The sequence below is a fragment of the Primulina eburnea genome, chromosome 1 (genome assembly GCF_022965805.1).
Source record: "Primulina eburnea isolate SZY01 chromosome 1, ASM2296580v1, whole genome shotgun sequence".
Lineage (NCBI taxonomy): Eukaryota > Viridiplantae > Streptophyta > Magnoliopsida > Lamiales > Gesneriaceae > Primulina > Primulina eburnea.
This window is the reverse complement of record NC_133101.1, coordinates 33,889,398-33,909,194: the sequence shown is the minus strand read 5'-3', so window position 1 is coordinate 33,909,194 and position 19,797 is coordinate 33,889,398. Positions and strand designations below refer to the sequence as shown.

At 37.3% G+C, this 19,797-nt stretch overlaps 1 long non-coding RNA gene and 1 other non-coding gene across 2 annotated transcripts; one reads left to right on the top strand and one right to left on the bottom strand.

The window, feature by feature from the left end:
* The first annotated feature begins 12,896 nt into the window (after positions 1-12,896).
* Positions 12,897-19,563, top strand: LOC140812034 (uncharacterized). Its single transcript, XR_012113592.1, has 3 exons — positions 12,897-12,975; positions 13,818-13,882; positions 19,272-19,563. It is a non-coding gene; the product is annotated as an uncharacterized lncRNA (long non-coding RNA).
* On the bottom strand, positions 14,438-14,548 carry LOC140815093 (small nucleolar RNA R71). Its single transcript, XR_012114256.1, has one exon. It is a non-coding gene; the product is annotated as a small nucleolar RNA R71 (small nucleolar RNA).
* Positions 19,564-19,797: the final 234 nt, after the last annotated feature.

Sequence of the window (19,797 nt, the reverse complement as noted above, 5' to 3'; positions counted from 1 at the left end):
TGAAGGATTCTCTCTATGTGCTGCCCTCTCGATATGTTATGATTGCTGGCGATTATTCTCTTGTCGTGGATGCAAAACATAGGAAAGCTGCATATCCCATATTCGGGAAGGATACTATGCTCAGGATTTGTCATATCATATATATGCTTGGATAGATTCTTTTGAAGGCCACTCCTCTTTCCTGTGAGGTGTTCGAGGTAGCGGATAATTTTTCGAATTCATATTCATCGCTAACGAGCATCGATAAGCTGTCGCAAGCAATCAATCAAAGCTCTTTCTTTCGTTATTATAATATATAACTTTAATTCATCTGGGGCCCTGCCCCTATCTACAACTATGCTATCTTTCTCACTGCTAAGGTAAGGTTTTTTCTTGTATCAGATATCGAGATTTCAGCCCTTTCCTTGTTTGCATTTCAGGTTGTTTGGAAAAATGGAATCAGACGATGCAATAGTCTGATAGGCCCTCCCATCCCATTACTCAATAAGGAAATTCCTCTGATGTGAATCTTCGTACGAACGAATAGAAAACACGATTAAAAATCAAATTGCGCCCTCAATTCAATAACGAAAAAAAATCGTTGTTGTCCCGATATTTTGAATCAAGGGTGTGTGTTGTGATTTTCACCTCTAAACTATGAAAAGTCTAGCAATAAATAATCACGGAATAAACAATCAAAAACTCAACGAACCTTCAAAGAACAAGTCTAAGACAATCCGCACAAGCACGATCGACAAACACCACAAGACGAATCTTGATAAGTTTGATTTTTGAATAACAAAGCGAAGCTTTGAATGTTTGAGAGAAAAACTCTAAACTTTGATAAAAATCAATAATAAATCTGAAAAAGTGTGTCAAAATTTCGTGAAAATATCCTTACATATAAAAAAGATAACAAAAATCTAGTTGCCAAAATAATTAAAACTCTAACTAGGAAAGTCAATATTTCCTGCAACTGGCTCGCGCTCGGGTGGTAGGATATTGCCGCTCGAGCGCCGAGGTTCTGTACTATTCGCGCTCGAGCTGTAGTTTATGACCGCTCGGGCGCGAGGCTTTCTGGAATTTTTCACCTCGGACAGTAGGTGTGGCGCTCGGGCGGTAATCTTTCACCGCTCGGGCGCCGATGCTTTTGGACTCCTCTTCATTTATCACTTGAATAATGTTCCTTTGGCTTCCAAACTTACTCCCATGCATCACGAACCCTCCAGCTATTTGCACCTCGCTTGTAAGTCATTCTTCCTTGCTCATAATCCACTGCAACGCTTCCTTGAATCTCTTCAGTCGTCCCCTCGTGATTGGTCCCTTCGGCAACTCTAAAGGGTCCCATGCTTTCCTTGGGACTTGACCATCCGTGTTCGCATCATCCTCGCACCTAATTAAGGGAGCCATTGAAAGGTGACTAAAACACCAGAAACGACAACTACCCAAGCTAATGATAGAGGCAAGAACACCTTCCAACCAGGCCTAACTATAACCAACCTCACAGATCCAACTCAATCTTTTACACCGATGTTTCGTACTCTCTCGGCCAGGTCATCAAAAATACTGCTAAATCTTTCCGAAGTGAGAGAAGGAGGGAAGGAGTGCTATGCTACAACTAACATAACAGCCAGCTGAAAAATGTTAGCTAGCTAGACTAGCGCGCAATTGCTTTTTTCTGAGCCACTAGTGGCTAATGTAGTGGTTGGCATTCCTACGTGCTCCTCCTCGCCCCCTACTTAAGAATCCAAAGGTGGCCTTTGGATATTTTCGTGACCGCTTAGGCTTGGTTGATTTTGTCTGAAAAGAAAGTAGGTTCAGGGGTTCATTAATTAGTACACCTCCGGTGTGGGGACCTGAACCTCATTCATCTTTTTAATCATTATTAAGAATAAATATAACAATTAAGTAGTGTGGGACATAATTTTTTTTTTAAAAATGGAGGAAGGAGTCAAAATACATTTCATATATAATCAAAAGTATACAAATGATCAATAAAATGATACAACAAAAAGCAAAATATCATTCTTGTGATCATGTCCAAAAATGCTAGCAAAAGATATTCTTCCTTCCATCTCTTCTATATGCATATGACTCCGGCCCACAATCAACGTCCCGGCCCGTCGCTCTTATCTGCATCACATTAAATAACTGAAATGAGTATAAAACTCAGCAAGTGGAATTCTTACATAACAATGGATATATATCATACTCTGTAAAACATGGCTTTGAAATCATTAAATACCATCAACTCTTAAAACATGAATAACATAGCATAATATAACAATAAGATGGTATTTCTCTTTTCTCTGTTGGATTGATATCTATATAGTATCTTTGTCTCTATACCTATATCCCATCAATATAAATCGATAACTCTGAGGGATATAAGCATATGGTCGTTGATCAACTAATTGCATGCAATCTCTGACTTAACACCACAGGTGAGCTACACCTTGCACCGCGGGTGTGCTGAGGCTACTGGAAAACAACCGAATTTCTGAAGCACGAGACCGCGGGTGCGGTCACCTATGAAGTCAAAAACCAGCTCTACGCAACAAAGATCGAATCGCAACGCTGATACGATACAACTACACAACAACTAATATTAACAACACCACAAAACAATTATAACAACCAATACTATAACCCATAACACAACTCTTAACATCAAAACTATACTTAAACTCAACTAAATAGTCAATAATCATACGAAATCTTAAACCATACCGTTTACCAGGCTTGGCTATTATAGTATTCGATCTGATATACATATCAAAATAAAGGTACAAGTCTTGTACAACATTTATTTATCTCAACTAAAGTTCAGTCGCTAGATCAAGTACTGAAAACCAATCTACTCTAAGTCCGGATCTCCACGCTAATTCTGAATCTCTCATCCTCTTCATGTTCCTGATCCAGCCCCATCTGTTGTCATGCACACTTACAAACAAGACAACAGTCGTATAACTCTGGTGAGAACATAATTCCAGTATAAACAATGTAAACAAGCATATATAAAAGCATGAAACATATATCAATAACATGTATCAAAATCTGAAAGCATGAAATGATATAACATTGTAAATCAACTCGTGACTCGTCATCTCAGACTCTAATCTATGGATCCCGGTTGAATAAGAACGCAACTTTCTCCCACCTACTTTCCCTAGCCAGATGGTGGTACGTCCTTATTCCCAAACTTTGGCTATCTATGTAAGGCTCGAGAATTATCAACTGGCATTGATGTTAGACTTGTAAAGGTAAGAATGCATGACATTTAAATCAGAATTGTGAAGCTTGGCCGAAGCCACACCGCACCCGCGGTACAGGAAGGACCACACCCGCGGTGCATTGAGAGGAAATTAGTGGATTTGTGCGAAGCAAGACCGCACCCGCGGTGCGAGCAAGATGGCACCCGCGGTGGTGAGACCGCACCCGCGGTCATGCAGGGACCGCACCCGCGGTCTAGGTGCTGCATTTTTAGATGAACTCGCCGTGAGCACAGCACACCCGCGCTCTTGAGCCACCGCACCCGCGGTGTTGCATGCGAACTGCCACCTTTGATATTGATTATGTACTAATCAGTTTGATAATCAGATTTATGCCGCCTAGACGTATACCACAGCCAGAGCAGGGTAGTACATCCGGTGCACAGATGGATGTTACCGCTACGCCGATGGAGACCTTATTGAAAAGATTTCAGTCTTTCCATCCGCCTACCCTGAAGGGCACAGAGAGTGCAGTAGAGTGCGAGAGTTGGCTTGATGATATCGAGATGTTGTTTGAGTCTTTGGCGTATACTGATGAGCGACGTGTGAAATTGATAGGGCATCAGATGCAAGAGGTTGCCAAGAGTTGGTGGTTGACTACGAAGAGAGCCTTGGAGCACCGAGGCATTGATGTCACATGGAAAGTCTTCAAAGATGAGTTTTATCAGCGCTTCTTCCCCGTTTCCTACCGAAAAGACAAAGGAGCTGAATTTGCGAATTTGAAGCAGGGACAGTGGAACATCGAGGAGTATGTGGCTAAATTTTCTGCATTGCTACGATTTGCACCTCATGTAGCAGGGAACGACGTGGCAGTGGCCGATCAGTTCATCAACGGGTTGAATCTGGATGTCTTTACTTTGGTGAACACGGGACGGCCTAATACTTTTTCAGAGGCACTGAACAGAGCCAAGGGAGCAGAGGCTGGCTTGATCAGGCAGCGAGGCGCTTCTTACGGTGTTCAGGGGCAGAGACCGCCACAGCCTACCACTCAGTTTCCACCACCTCCTCCTCCTTTCGATAGTGGATCTAGTGGTAGTGGCAAGAAGGAATTTCTGAAGGCTAAGGGCAAGCAATTTAAGAAATCCGGGAGCAGTTCATCGAGTTCGAGTGGATCTCGACAGAGAGGTCAAGGGTCAGATTACAGTGGCGTGTATTGCAGTTCGTGCGGAGGGCGACATGCCACGGAGCAGTGTCTAGGAGTTATGGGACGTTGCAACATCTGTAGGCAACAGGGACACTTCGCCAGAGTTTGTCCCCAGAGAGGTGCACAACGATTCCAGAGCACAGGGTCATTAGCACCAGTGCCACAGATGGAGAGACAGGCATCCTCTGTACACTCCTTTCAGCCACCATCCACACAGACCCAGCAGAGACCAAGGAGGTAGTCAGACAGTGAGTCAACCTCCGAGACAGCAGGCAAGGGTGTTTGCGCTGACAGAGGAGCAGGCGCAGGAGGCACCAGATGACGTCATTGCAGGTAACTGTTTCCTTTGTGGTTATCCTGCATATGTGTTGATAGACACAGGTGCATCACATACATTCATCTCTGAACATTTTGCATTGAGACATTCATTGCCTGTTGAGTCGATGTCGACGGTAGTGTCTATAGCTTCTCCGTTGAGAAGTGGTTTGATATATGTGACTACTGTTAGACACTGTATGCTTCAGTTTGAGGGGCATGAGATCGATCTTGATTGTGTAGTACTTGGTTTAGCTGATTTTGATTGTATAGTTGGTATAGACATGTTGACCAAGTACAGGGCCACTGTAGATTGTTTCCACAAGATTGTCAGATTCAGACCCGAAATGACAGATGAGTGGAAATTCTATGGCAAGGGTTCCAGATCTCGGATTCCCTTAGTATCTGCTCTGACTATGAGTAGATTGCTTCAGAGAGGAGCAGAGGGCTTTCTCGTATATTCAGTAGACCTACTGAAGTCGAGCCCAGCATTGGCAGATCTGCCAGTGGTTTGCGAGTTTGCAGATGTGTTCCCAGATGAGATTTCCGGGTTGCCTCCGATTCGGGAGGTTGATTTTAGCATAGATCTTATGCCTGGTTCTGTTCCTATCTCGAGAGCTCCGTATAGGATGGCACCGATAGAGCTGAAAGAATTGAAAGCGCAGTTGGAATGTAGTATCCCGATGCCTAATTTGAGTTAATTATTGGATTAATTATATTTCGGTGGGATCGGAAGGACCGAACAGAGTTTGAATCGTCCGAAGCGGGTTCGGATCGTCCGAAGAGGGTTCGAATCGTCCGAAGACAGGTGGCTGGACACGTGGAAGACATGCAGAGTTCGGATCGTCCGATTAGGGTTCGGATCGTCCGAAGACAGGTGTCTGGACACGTGGAAGACATGCAGGGTTCGGATCGTCCGATAAGGGTTCGGAAGGTCCGAAGTGTACAGTGGATCGGATCGTCCGAAGTGGATCGGATCGTCCGATCGTTGTCTATAAATAGAGGCGCGAGGCTTCATTTGTTACTCGCCAATTCCGAGTGTTCCAGAGCGTTTTAGTCATTTCTGATGGGTTTCTAGTCTTTTCCCGAGGTTTAGGCACTAGCGGGGAGCTACTGGTTTTGTAGCGGAGCTGTGCTCTAGTTGGGAGCTAGCGGCATCAGTGGGCTGACTACGGACGCAGACTTGATTCTAGGACTGATTGCTAGGATCTACTGGTTTGAGGTACGAAAGTACTATCCGAGATAGCAGGATTGAGTATACTTTGCTATGTGTTGCATGTTTATATGTTGCATTATTATCTGTCATATGATGCATGGTTTATTATGCGGCATTTGCATAATCATGTTGAGCCTGACTATTTTTGAGATAGCCTGTTGAGAGGGTGCTCAGCCCTCGTTTGTTGTGGATGGTTGGACCCCGTTGGCCGACGGTGGTCAGGTCACCGGTATATCCACAGGTTTATTTTGTTATGGGAGCCACCTCCTGGTTCGACGGCGCAGAGTGCTACATACCTTGACGTCATTTACCTGAGCAGTATTTCGATATACCCAGATCGTGGTATCCAGTACATTTTGCATACATGCATGTCATAGTCTTGTATACTCATGCTTTCGGTGCTGAGCGTTTTATGCTCACGTCCTCGGTTTATCTCTGTTTTGGACACCCTATTCGATGGGGCAGGTCTCAGGTTGGACGGTCCAGGAGGGAGTGGACAGGGAGCTGGCAGAGGTTGACCTGTAGTTGTTGGTATTTGATCTTGGTATTTAGTTCGATCTGGTTGTTTAAGTATTTTGTACTTACAGATTCGATTGGGTTGTATTACTGTTTTTCCGCTGTTTACCTGATTCAGTTTTAAATGTTAATTTTGCATGCTTAAGTTCTGATTAGTAGGTGATTCTGGAACGGGTCACTACATGGAAGATCTTCTGTCCAAGGGATATATCAGACCCAGTGTATCTCCTTGGGGTGCTCCGGTGCTTTTTGTTAGAAAGAAAGATGGTTAGATGCGACTGGGTATTGATTACCGACAGTTGAACAAGGCGACAGTGAAGAACAAGTATCCGTTGCCTCGCATCGATGATCTGTTTGATCAGTTACAGGGATCTTCTGTATACTCGAAGATTGATTTGAGATCAGGGTATCATCAGCTCAGAGTTAGAGATGTTGATATTCGAAGACTGCATTCCGGACCAGGTATGGGCACTACGAGTTTATCGTTTTGCCTTTTGGTTTAACGAATGCACCTGCGGTGTTTATGAGTTTGATGAACCGCATTTTTCAGAGATATTTAGATGATTTTGTGATTGTGTTCATTGATGATATCTTGGTATATTCGAAAAGTCTGATGGAACATGCAGAGCATCTGAGGATTGTATTGCAGACCTTGAGAAATGTGCAGTTGTATGCTAAATTTTCCAAGTGCGAATTCTGGCTGAAACAGGTTGTCTTTTTGGGGCATATTATATCTGGAGAGGGTATTGCGGTAGATCCGAGTAAAGTTGAGGCTGTGATCAGTTGGCCGAGACCGACTTCTGTGCCTGAGATACGCAGTTTCATGGGTCTAGCCGGGTATTATCGTCGTTTTATCCGAGATTTCTCCAGTATAGCGAAACCTATCACCCAGTTGACACAGAAGAATATGCCATTTGTATGGTCTGAAGATTGTGAAGCTAGTTTTGTAGAGCTGAAGAAGAGGCTGACTAGTGCGCCTGTCTTGACGATTCCTTCATGTACAGGTGAGTTCGTTGTATATTGTGACGCATCTCACAGAGGATTGGGATGTGTTCTTATGCAGCGAGGGCACGTGATAGCGTACGCCTCTAGACAGCTGAAGCCGCACGAGACTCGTTATCCAATTCATGATCTTGAATTGACGGCGATTGTCTTTGCACTCAAGATCTGGCACCATTATCTGTATGGCGAGAAATTTGAGATCTATTCCGATCATAAGAGCCTGAAGTACCTCTTTTCTCAGTCAGAGTTGAACATGAGGCAGCGACGATGGCTTGATCTGCTGAAAGATTTTGATTGCGAGATCAAGTACTATCCAGGGAAGTCGAATGCAGCGGCAGACGCCTTGAGTCGAAAGGTATGTGCTCTTTCCTTGTCGACAGTAGGTGTATCGAATTTAATAGAGGATTGTTGTTTGTCTGGATTGACATTTGATACAGAGAGTAGACCGTTGCGACTTGCTGCAATTCAGATTGAGCCAGATTTGATTTTGAGGATCAAAGAAGTGCAGAAAACTGATCCGAGTATTCAGAAACCAATTGATATGGTCAGAGCTGGTCATATATCAGAGTATCAGGTTAGAGATTTTGTTCTGTATGTGAATAACCGTCTAGTAGTGCCAGAAGTTTCAGAATTGAGACGACAGATCATGTCAGAGGCACACTGTAGTCGGTTCAGCATTCATCCTGGTGGCAGGAAGATGTACAATTACTTGAAGACACAATTCTGGTGGAAGCAAATGAAGACCGATATTGCAGAATTTGTGTCTAAATGTTTGAATTGCCAACAGGTGAAGACAGAAAGAAAGAAGCCCGGAGGGTTCCTCCAGAGTTTGTCTATTCCTGAATGGAAATGGGATCACATTTCCATGGATTTCGTGACGAAGTTACCTCGATCTTTGCAAGGCTGTGACGCAATTTGGGTTGTGATAGACAGACTGACCAAATCAGCGTGCTTTATTCCGTACAGAATGACCTATCGACACGATCAGATGGCAGAGTTGTATATCAGAGAGGTTGTCAGATTGCACGGTGTGCCGAAGTCGATAGTATCAGATCGTGATCCACGATTTACTTCTCACTTTTGGCACAGCTTGCAGCAGGCTTTGGGTACGACTTTACACCTGAGCACTGCTTATCATCCTCAGACGGACGGACAGTCAGAGCGGACTATCCAGACTTTAGAGGACATGCTGAGAGCTGTAGTACTGGACTTTGGTACTTGTTGGCAAGATTCATTGCCGTTGTGTGAGTTTTCATACAACAACAGCTATCAGACTAGCATTGAGATGGCACCGTTCGAAGCTTTATACGGAAAGAAGTTCAGATCTCCGTTGTACTCGGATGATATTTCTGAGGTACCAGAGTTGGGGCCTGATATGATTCGTGAGATGACTGAAAAAGTGAAGATCATTCAGAAACGAATGAAGACGGCACAGGATAGGCAGGCGAAATACGCCAATATCAGACGCAGACCGTTGATATTTGAACAGGGAGACAGAGTATTTTTGAAGATTTCACCTTTCAGAGGCGTTGTCAGATTTGGCAAGAAATGGAAGTTGTCTCCTAGATATGTCGGTCCGCATGAAATTCTTGAGAAGATTGGCGATCGAGCATACAGACTTGCTCTTCCTCCTTCACTGTCCGGTATACATGACGTTTTTCATGTATCAATGTTACGCAGATATATGCCAGATGATTCTCATGTCATTCAGCCTGACGAAGTCGAGCTGGATCAGACTCTGAGCTATGTTGAAAGACCGATACAGATTCTTGATCGGAAGGAGAAACAGCTTAGAACCAAGACCATTCCGCTTGTGAAGGTTCAGTGGAGTCGTCATGGCATCGAGGAAGCAACTTGGGAGACAGAGTCTGATATGAGACAGAAACATCCCGAGTTATTCATATGATGTGAGTCTTCCTTTCAATTTTGATTATACTGTTTTGGGTATACTTGCATGATTATTTGCGTACGAGTTCGAGGACGAACTCCTCTTTAAGAGGGGGAGAAATGTAAGGCTCGAGAATTATCAACTGGCATTGATGTTAGACTTGTAAAGGTAAGAATGCATGACATTTAAATCAGAATTGTGAAGCTTGGCCGAAGCCACACCGCACCCGCGGTACAGGAAGGACCACGCCCGCGGTGCATTGAGAGGAAATTAGTGGATTTGTGCGAAGCAAGATTGCACCCGCGGTGCGAGCAAGACGGCACCCGCGGTGGTGAGACCGCACCCGCGGTCATGCAGGGACCGCACCCGCGGTCTAGGTGCTGCATTTTTAGATGAACTCGCCGTGAGCACAGCGCACCCGCGCTCTTGAGCCACCGCACCCGCGGTGTTGCATGCGAACTGCCACCTTTGATTTTAAAGTTGACACATGGCAGGGTATATATATATGTAGTATGCTGAGTCTTCATTTTTAAAAACCTCCATCAGCAGAACCGAGAGCTCCATGGAAATCCCTTCAAGAATTTAGACTAGCAACAAAGATTATGCAACAACTAGCCATCCGATTTTAATTCCGAGTCCGGATTTATGATCCTTGCAACAAGAGCTAGCTAAGGATGTAAGTTTCAGTTATTTTCAGCATGTTTCGATATTTATGTGTTGGAAGAATTCAGATATGAGTTAGAATATGTATTATTGATACCGTGAGCATGGTATATTCGCTACCGGATTGAATTTCAGACACCGTATGATGTTGTTTCATTTTCCAGCATAATTATTGAATTGAGATGGAATGAATTTAGTGTGATATTGTGTTTTGATAAGGTTATGAATGGTTGATATTGAGCTTAGTGTTATTGAGTTATCGGTATCGCGAGATTACGCTGTTATGCTGTCGAATTGTATCAAAACCGAGTATTGAATTGTATATGTGCTGAATTGAATTGAGAATTGATATTGCATGTCTACATTGCCTTTCAGAGTTGTTATTGTCAGACTCGACATTCCGACTTCAAGATCTCGACAGACATTGTGCGACGAAAGGTATAATTCATGTGGTCACGGGATTGTACAACTCGATTCAGATTTGATACGAGTTTCCCTAAATCACATACTAGATTGTTATTACATTTGATTTTGTAATGTATTGTTTATTGATTTATATTCGAGTCCTGAGATAGGAGATATTGGCATATTGGCCAAAACTAGACGTTTCGGTGTATCGACGCATAGTAGTAGATATTTTCTATGTGTAGACCCTCGATACAGAGTTGACCGAAGTCTAGGAATAAGACGTACCGTCACCCCGAGTGGTTGGGTAGGTGACAGACCGTCTTATTCACACCGGTATCCCTAGATTAGAACTGAGTCGAGTCAAGATTTAAATGTTGAATACAGATTTGTATTCTTCTACATGTTTAGATTTGCATTCATGTTACTTATATGCTATGCTTTTGTACATGATTATTACATTGCATGCATCCATGTTTTATACTAGGATATGTTCTCACCGGAGTTATCCGGCTGTTGTCGTGTCTGTATGTGTGCATGGCAACAGGTGGGGCAGGATCTGGGTCCCGAGGAAGATGAGAGATTGTTGATAGCGTGGAGATCTCGGGCGTGCAGCTTACTAGTTGTTGTACTAGACGTGTACTGAAAACTTTTAAATACTAGTGTATGATTGTACAAAGCGGACATGTATGTACGTTATGTTGTTTATTTAATACAAAGACATGTTATGCTTTAATTATACATTTGAATTAATTTTAAAAGCAAAATTTTGACCCACATTTTCGAGCAAAGATCCAATAAATCCCAAAAGAATTGAGTTAGAGCCCGGGTCCCCACAATCTATATCGAATATCTGCAATAGAAGTCGATCTACTCCTAAGCACATCGATATATACCCAAAAGTCCAGTGACTTGGTGGTTCTGCCAAAGACTAGGCATGTCTGCCCAAGACTCTAACCCTTGCTTTGCTATAAATCAATAGAATAAGCATATAAATATCACACATTGCAAAATATCAAGGAAATGGTAATTCTGAAAGGGGATCGGTTACGGTGAACGGAAGCGCAACGGAAGTTTAAAAATTTTAATTTTCATCAAGAAATTTCGGCCACCTAGTGAAAGTGTGTAGCAAATAAAATAAAACACAAAATGACATTCATCGTGTGTTAAGAAATGTACCTATCAATCACAAGGATTGATGTATGGCTCCAACTAAGGTCTAAACACCTTAGCTCTTCAATGGTAGAAACTATCTACAAGCTTTCCTTGTTCTTGAATCTTTCCTTCAAATTAGGCCCACCACCAACTAGCTAGAACCACTCTAATTTTGCACTAGAAAAATTAGAGCATTTTTCTTTGAGAAGTGTAGTGTTTCTTCAACAATTGAAGAACAAAAAAATTGGAGAGGATGAATAGTATTTTTTCAGTTGTGGGAAAAGTTAAAGTAAAAAAGTTGTGGGAAAAGTTAAAGTAAAGTATTTTTTCATGCTAGGAGAGAAGGAGAGACATTTTTGTGGGAAAAGTTAAAGTAAAGTATTTTTTCATGCTAGGAGAGAAGCAGAGACATTTTTTCAGTTGTGGGAAAAGTTAAAGTAAAAAAGTTGCATGCCAAGCCTTGGTTATACAAAAAGTTGTCTCCCAACCTTTCACCTCCCTTGCATGCCTTTCTATTTGGGTTTGTAACAATTACAAAGCCCATGGACTTTTATTTAAATGTCCCAAACACATTTGAGACCAATTAACCATTGCTTGATTTTACTCAAGCCCACTAGTCTAATAATTATTTTTAATTGGGGCTCTATGATGAAACTTAAAATTAATAATTTATTATATGTTAAAACCTGTATTTTAAAATTTTAAGTTTCATTAAAATTATAAATTATGTTATTTTAGTATTATTTGTTTATATTTAAATGTCTTACTAAATTTGTTTTATTTTCAGGTTTTTTTACGTGTTGGTAAAATAATGATAACTCAAGCTAGAAAATTCAAATGGAGGTGACTCAAACATGGTTGGAATCCTTGAGAAGTTATCTACAACTTTGCAGAAGACATGATTGCCTAAAAAGCTCATTAAGATGATCAAATTGTGCAAAGATCAAAAGGAGGACACATTGACTTTTACTATGACCATCATTTAGTAAAAAATTCATAACTATTTCAATATTTATCCAAATGAGGTGAATCAAGTGGACAAACTCATCTACACAAAATTCCCCACATGTTTGTGGCCTTAATCAGAGTCAAAGTGGTGATAAAAGTCGTGGAACAAGGCATTGAAAGAAGGGACACGGAATTGGAGTTGAGGAGACAAAGAATACTATTACAACTACATGGCATTAATAGAATTTTTGACCCTTTCTCTCATTTGGCCTATAAATAGAGGCCTTGTGCTAGCTTGAGAATCATTCTATTTCATTGTAAAATATAGTGTGAGTGTGTATCAAAGTTCTAAGTTCCAATATATTTTCTTTCATGTTCTCAACTATGAGTGATATTTTAGTATTGATCAAAAGTAAACTTATGGCAAGCTAAATCTATTATGTCAAGGTGAAGAGGATGCATTCTTGGTGAAGTAAGATTGTTTATATTTTGTATATTCTTTCTTTATTTCTTTTCATTTAGCTAACTTATTTTTATTGTAGGTATAAAAATGAATTATTTGTTGTTATCAATTTACATCAAATGCTTGATACCATTAAAGTGGTTATCTTGATTTGTTGTTTAATTTTGATATAATAAATATATCATCACTTATTATTATATATATAGATATATATATTTATATAATAATATCATAATATTTCATTTAGACGATAGCGTGGCTCTTCCGGTTGTTTTAAATGAAATATTATGATTTAATACTAACATCTAACAATCTAACATTTACTTTATCGCAACTAACTTTTATTTTTCGCATCTAACTTTTACTTTCTCGCAACTAACTTTTACTTTTCCGCAACTAACATTAACTTTATCGCAACTAACTTTTACTTTACTGCAATTAACTTATTAAATCAATATATTTCATTTAGGCAATAGCGTGGCTCCGCCGGTTGTTCTAAATAAAATATAATGATTTAATCTAACATTTACTTTATGCAATTATTTATTTATATAGTTATAATATAATCATAGGTACCATATATAAAATATCGGTTAATTCGGTATTTTCTATAGTGAGAACTATATTATATTATGTATGTGTTTAATTTTCTTGGAACCATTATTTATGGTGGTTTCTTTTGTTTTACTTAAACAATATTATATAAACCAAGAATAAATCCTCAAGCCTTGACAATATTTATAATTTGTAAACTTCAGTCTTGCATTTGGTAATCTATAAATTAATAAATTTAAACTCAAAATAACCTCTCTGTGGATCGATCTCGTACTTACGAAATATATTACTTGCAGACAACCTACACTTGGGTGAATTATTATTTAAGTAGTAGCAAGTTTTTGGCGCCGTTGCCGGGGAGGTATAAATTAAGTTTATATTTGTTATTTATGTTTTATTTATAAGTATTGTGTGTTTTTACTTGTATGAGTGTTTGGAGTCGAAAAAAAAGTGGTAGACTTATTCGAGTATCTGAAAATAATTTAAATATGGATGATAATTCAAATAATCAAGATAATGATAATAATAACAATAATAATAATAATAATCAAGAACATGAACAATTAAGAACACTTAGGCACCATATGAACCCTATTAGAACTAGTGCCCCATCGTGTTTAGTTTTTCCTCCCGATGCATCTACTTTCAATTTTAAACCTCAAATTATTCAACTTTTACCAAATTTTCATGGCTTAGATTCTGAAAATCCATATTTACATCTAAGAGAATTTGAGGAAGTTTGTAACACTTATAATGATCAAAATTGTAGCATGGATATAGTTCGATTAAAGCTTTTCCCTTTTTCTTTAAAAGATAAAGCTAAAACATGGCTACAAAATTTAAGATCAAGTTCAATAAGATCATGGGAAGAAATGCAACAACAATTTCTCAAAAAGTTTTTCCCTTCCCATAGAACAAACTCTTTTAAAAGACAAATTACAACTTTTTCTCAAAAACAAGGAGAAACGTTTTATCAATGTTGGGATAGATATAAAGAATTACTTAATACATGCCCACATCATGGTTTTGAAACATGGAGAATAGTTTCTCACTTTTATGAAGGTCTAATACCTAAAGATAGGCAAATGATAGAATTCATTTGTAATGGAACTTTTGAAGATAAAAACCCAAATGAAGCTATGGAATATTTGGATTCATTAGCAGAAAATGCTCAAAATTGGGATAATATAGGCACAATAGAACCACCAACAACTAAAAACAATAATTCAACAAATGGGGGTGGTATCTATAATCTTAAAGATGATACAGATATTCAAGCTAAACTTGCATCTTTAGCAAGAAAAATTGAGTCATTAGAAATGAAAAAGAGTGGTCAATTAAAAAGTATTCAAGAAATTGTTTGTCATATATGTGATACACATGATCATGCTACAAAAGATTGTCCAACATTACCTTCATTTAAAGAATGTCTCCATGAACAAGCAAACTATGTTAACAATTATAAAAAACCAATACTAGATCCTTTTTCACCATCATATAATCCGGGATGGAAAAATCATCCTAATTTTAGTTGGAGGAATGATAATAATGCACAACCGTCAAAACAATATTTTCAAAATAACCAAAATCATCAAGGTTATATTCCTTATGTTACACCTCCAAAAAAAAACTTTGAAGATGTAATTCATGCATTTATCCAAAAGCAAGAGTCTATCAATATTCAAAACAGTCAATCTATGAGTGATTTGAAAGAAACTCTTGCAAAATTTGCATCTGCACTTAATATTCATGAAAAAGGAAAATTTCCATCTCAACCTCAACCTAATCCTAAAAATCAAAATCAAGAATTAAAAAATGAAAAAATTGATCAAATAAAATCTGTTATTACCCTTAGAAGTGGTAAAATAGTTAATGATCCATATAGTAATGAAAACAAGGATCATTTAAAATCAAAGAGTAAGGATGATAATCCTGATACTTTTGAGAATGATGATACCTTAAATTTTAAGAATAATATGGTGAATGATAAATCATCTGAAATAGTAAATAAGTCAAATATACCTCCACCATTTCCTCATGCATTAACAAATCATAAAAAACAAAAAAGTGATTCTGATATCTATGAAGTTTTTAAACAAGTGAAGATAAATATTCCATTATTAGATGCTATTAAACAAGTACCTTCTTATGCAAAATTTTTAAAAGACTTATGTACTGTGAAGAGAAAATTGCATGTGAAGAAAAAAGCATTCATGGCTGAACAAGTAAGTTCTATTCTTTAAAATAATTCTAGTTTAAAATAAAAGATCCTGGTTGTCCAACAATTTCATGTATTATTTGAGAAAATAAAATTAAAAAAGCTTTGTTGGATTTGGGAGCAAGTGTGAATTTACTTCCTTATTCAGTTTATGAAAAACTTAATTTAGGAGAATTAAAACCCAATTCTGTTACTCTTTTACTGGCGGATAGGTCAATCAAAATACCTAGAGGTATTGTAGAAGATGTGTTGGTTCAAGTTGATAAATTCATATATCCTGTAGATTTTATTGTTTTAGATACACAACCAATAGAAGTACATAATGAAATTCCAGTAATATTGGGACGACCATTTCTAGCAACTTCAAATGCTTTAATTAATTGTCGAAATGGAATAATGAAATTGTCTTTTGGAAATATGACTCTAGAACTTAATGTGTTTAATTTATGTAAACAACCAAGTATTGATGAAAATGAAAATGAAGATGATAATGAAATTCAAACAATTGTGGAAGAAAATATACAAGAAGAAAACTTAAATCAACAATGTGAAGTTTTTTCAGTAGAAAGTTTAGAGTCTGAAAATAATTTTAAAGAAGATGATAATACAAAACTTGAATTAAAAGCTTTACCATTAGAATTGAAATATGTATTTCTTGGTCAAAATAAAACATTTCCTGTTGTAATTTCTTCCACTCTTCTACCAAATCAAGAAGAAGATTTAATTCAATTACTTAAAAAATATAAAAATGCAATTGGATGGACTTTGAAAGATATAAAAGGTATGAATCCTTTAATTTGTACACATAAAATTCACTTGGAAGAAAATGCTAAAACGTATCAACAACCGCAAAGAAGGTTAAATCCACATATGAAAGAAGTTGTTAAGAATGAAGTATTAAAGCTATTAGACGCTGGAATTATCTATCCAATCTCAGATAGTAAATGGGTAAGTCCAACACAAGTAGTACTTAAAAAGTCAGGCATCACTGTTATAAAAAATGAAAAAGGAGAGTTATTACAAACTAAGATTCCATCTAGTTGGCGTATGTGTATTGATTATGGAAAATTAAATGATGCAACTAGAAAAGATCATTTCCCACTACCATTTTTAGATCAAATTCTAGAAAAAGTAGCAAGAAATTCTTATTATTGTTTTCTTTATGGGTATTCGGGGTATTATCAAATATCTATATCATTAGAAGATCAAGAAAAAACTACTTTTACTTGTCCTTTCGGAACTTTTGCATTTAAAAGAATGCCATTTGGTTTATGTAATGCTCCGGCTACTTTTCAAAGATGCATGTTAAGTATTTTCAGTGATATGATTGAAGAATATGTAGAAGTTTTTATGGATGATATAACTGTTTTTGGAAACTCATTTGAAAATTGTCTTAAAAATCTAGAAGAAGTATTAAAAAGATGTGAAGAAAAAAATCTTGTTTTAAATTGGGAAAAATGTCATTATATGGTTAAATCTGGGATTGTCTTAGGACATGTGATATCTGAAAAAGGAATTGAAGTTGATAAAGCCAAAGTTGATGTTATTTCTAATTTAACATCACCAAAAACAGTCAAAGAAGTTCGATCATTTTTGGCTCATGCAGGATTTTATAGATGGTTTATAAAAAATTTCAGCATAATATCTAAACCAATGTCAAATCTTTTAACAAAAGATACACAATTCGAATGGACTCAAAAATGTGAAAATGCTTTTAAAAAAATAATTAATCTTTTAATTACATCACCTATTTTACAACCTCCAGAATGGTCTTTACCATTTGAATTAATGTGTGATGCAAGTGATTATGCTATAGGAGCTGTGTTAGGACAAAGAAAAGAAGGAAAACCTTATGCAATCTATTATGCTAGTAGAACCTTAAATAGTGCCCAAATAAATTATTCAACTACTGAAAAAGAATTACTTTCAGTAGTATTTGCATTAGATAAGTTTCGATCTTATTTAATTGGTTCTACTACTATTGTTTACACCGATCATTCTGCCATAAAATATTTATCAAATAAACAAGATGCTAAGCCAAGATTAATACGGTGGATTTTATTGTTACAAGAATTTGATATTATAATTAAAGATAAAAAAGGAAAAGAAAATGTTGTAGCCGATCATTTATCTAGAATAATGACTGAATCATCTCATAATGAAATACCAATAAATGAAAATTTTCCAGATGATCAGTTGTTTTATGCTACTATTATGCCATGGTTTGCTAACATTGTAAATTTTCTTGTGACAAATAAAATGCCTTCTCATTGGAATTCACAGGATAAGAATAAATTCTTGATAGAAGTTAAAAAATTTTATTGGGATGATCCTTACTTATTTAAGTATTGTCCTGACCAAATTTTTCGATGATGCATACCCGACAATGAAGTAAGTAATGTTATTAAATTTTGTCATTCTGGAGCATGTGGAGGTCATTTTTCATCCAATAAAACAGCTACAAAAATCTTACAATGTGGATTTTATTGGCCGTCTTTATTCAAAGATACGCATTTATTTTTCAAATCTTGTGAAAATTGTCAGAAGATGGGATCAATTTCAAAACGAAACATGATGCCTTTAAATCCAATCATAATTATTGAAATATTTGATAGTTGGGGGATAGATTTTATGGGTCCATTTCCATTATATTTTGGATATACGTACATTTTAGTCGCTGTTGATTATGTTTCAAAATGGATTGAAGCGATTGCATGTAGAACTAATGATCATAAAGTTGTTATAAAATTTTTAAAAGAAAATATTTTTAGTCGATTTGGAATACCTAGGGCAATAATTATTGATGGGGGAAGTCATTTTATAAATAAATCATTTTCTTCTTTATTAAGAAAATATGGCATTACACATAAAGTTTCTACCCCATATCATCCTCAAAGTAATGGTCAAGTTGAACTTGCAAATAGAGAAATAAAACAATTTTAGAAAAAACAATTAATCCAAATCGAAAAGATTGGTCTTTAAGATTAATTAATGCATTATGGGCATATAGAACTGCATTCAAAACATCATTAGGGATGTCACCATATAGGTTAGTTTTTGGTAAGCATTGTCATTTACCGGTTGAACTTGAACATAAAGCTTATTGGGCAATTAAAGCATTGAATATTAATTTAGATGATGCATCTAAATTAAGAAAATTGCAAATAAATGAACTTGAAGAATTAAGAAATGATGCATATGAAAATTCAAAGATTTATAAAGATAAAACTAAAGTCTTTCATGATAAAAATATTATGAGAAAGTCATTTGAAATTGGACAAAAAGTTTTGCTTTATAATTCTCGTTTGCATTTATTTCTAGGTAAACTAAGATCGAGGTGGTCAGGACCATTTATAGTCAAATTTTTTTATCCTCATGGTGCTGTTGATATTGAAAATCCTAAAAATAATGACGTGTTTAAAGTTAATGGGCAAAGACTTAAGCCTTTTATAGAAAATGAAATTCTTAATGATGAGTTTATGCCTTTATATGATCCACAATAGTTGTTTGATATTTTCATTTTGTTTTGCAGATTCTAGTTCATTTCCCGGTTAAGTGGCGGATAACGGTACTCCGTGACTGTTTAAGTCGGTTTCTTCAGTTTTCCCAAAATAATTGAAATATATATAATAATAATAATAATATGGATGCGTGTATTATGAATCTTCGTCAATATTTTGCTTGTTTACCTGATAATGCGTTGAAAAAAATTTATAAAGCTAGATGTGAGCGGCTAAGGTTGATGATGTCATATGGCATACCGAGTGATGTCCGTTTGATAATTGAAGCAAAAGTCCGATTGGTTGGGGAAGCAAGTGAAATAATAATAAGACATATGCCAGGATTTGGTAAAAGCACATATGCTAAAAAGCGAAGAGCTAAACGTATAGGTGGATGTTATAAATGTGCAAGGTGGACTTGTAATGGGAAATGCAAAAATGTTGGAATGACGTCAATGAATAGAGAAGATAAAATTTTATTCATTAAGAATGGTCTGAGTAAAGAGCCTTTGGATAATTTTCTAGAGGTTCTTGATACGCATTCTAGTGGGTACGTGC